The sequence below is a fragment of the Acyrthosiphon pisum genome, chromosome X, assembly GCF_005508785.2.
Source record: "Acyrthosiphon pisum isolate AL4f chromosome X, pea_aphid_22Mar2018_4r6ur, whole genome shotgun sequence".
NCBI classification, from domain to species: Eukaryota; Metazoa; Arthropoda; class Insecta; order Hemiptera; family Aphididae; genus Acyrthosiphon; species Acyrthosiphon pisum.
Window position 1 is genome coordinate 111,795,885 of NC_042493.1, and position 1,380 is coordinate 111,797,264.

A 1,380-nucleotide genomic window follows, 5' to 3' on the forward strand; every position below is an offset into this window, starting at 1 on the left:
TGTTTCAAAGACAGATGAAAAAAGTAAAAATCCATAGTCACAATTTTTTTTTGTAAGCATTTAAAGTTCAAATATTGACATAGGTAATACGTAAAAATGACGGACATTTGCAAATTTTTTGAGTAAGAAATTTATAAAATGTTCAACTTTCATAGCTAAGGATTGACAATTTAAAACAAGATTCCACGTAAATAGATTATATTATATACATTTCTTTATTCACTTTAATATCTTCAAATATACTCAGTAATAGGTATCATAGGCTGACTAACCGTTTTCGCTCAGAATTGTTTTTCTTATACAATGATATTATATCATTGAATTCAAATTTAACACCATCCATTACAGCATCTCACTTTTAACCTACTGTACAGCAGAGTGACATCGACTTACCCACCTTTTTATAACCACATTTGCAGTTTCACCATAGGCGCAGCTAGAACAAGAGGGTGCTTAGCTTTAGGGATTTTTGTGACTCAATTGGAACTAACACCTTATTTACTAATATGTAAATAAGTAAACACAATCACTAAAACAAAACAAAAACCATAATTCCGGGCCCACACTACCACACAGGACGGTCCAAATTATTTTTAAAAACAGAAACAAAACAAAAATCATACTTTGTGTGATACAATGTCATATTATAAACAATGCTAATCTATTATAATAATTGTAATTCGATAAATTATCAACTTTTAATCTCAAATTTTTAAATGATTTTTTAGGGGCTTCTAATTTTGTCTTTAGGGGTGCTAAAGACCCAAAGCACCCCCCTGTGGCTCCAATGTTATTTACACTCATCAGTCATCACAGTACACCACACATTTCCGTTTGTTATTTCGTAGATAGCAAAGACCACGTTTACAGTACATTTAAATATTTAATGTAAGTTTAAATCAGAAAGAAACAACTTCAAAGGCCTATCGGTGCATCTTAATATTAGTGACTACCATAATACATAAATTAGTTCCGACGAAGAAATATTAAAGATTAAAATATTACAATAGTGTAGCAAGTTACACTATAATCGTATTTCAAATTTGTCGAATTTTATTACATTTTTGTATCCCAAAAATTAAACTATACAATTGTATATTTTCAGAACCACGTCATAATATGAAATGACTTGGTTGTTCTTCAGTGTTAGACGATGCAATAAATACCTTATTACTTTTAATAGATGTCACGGATTAATAATAATAATAATAGTTATTATTTAAATTAATTAAATTATTCATGTAATTATGTAAGTATTATATATTTTTATTTATATTTTATAAATTGAATTTATTTCAGATATATTATTACTGTATTTTGTTTGAAATTAAGTTCGATGTACAGTGCCGGAAGTGTACAGATAAAATATTACCGGAGGAA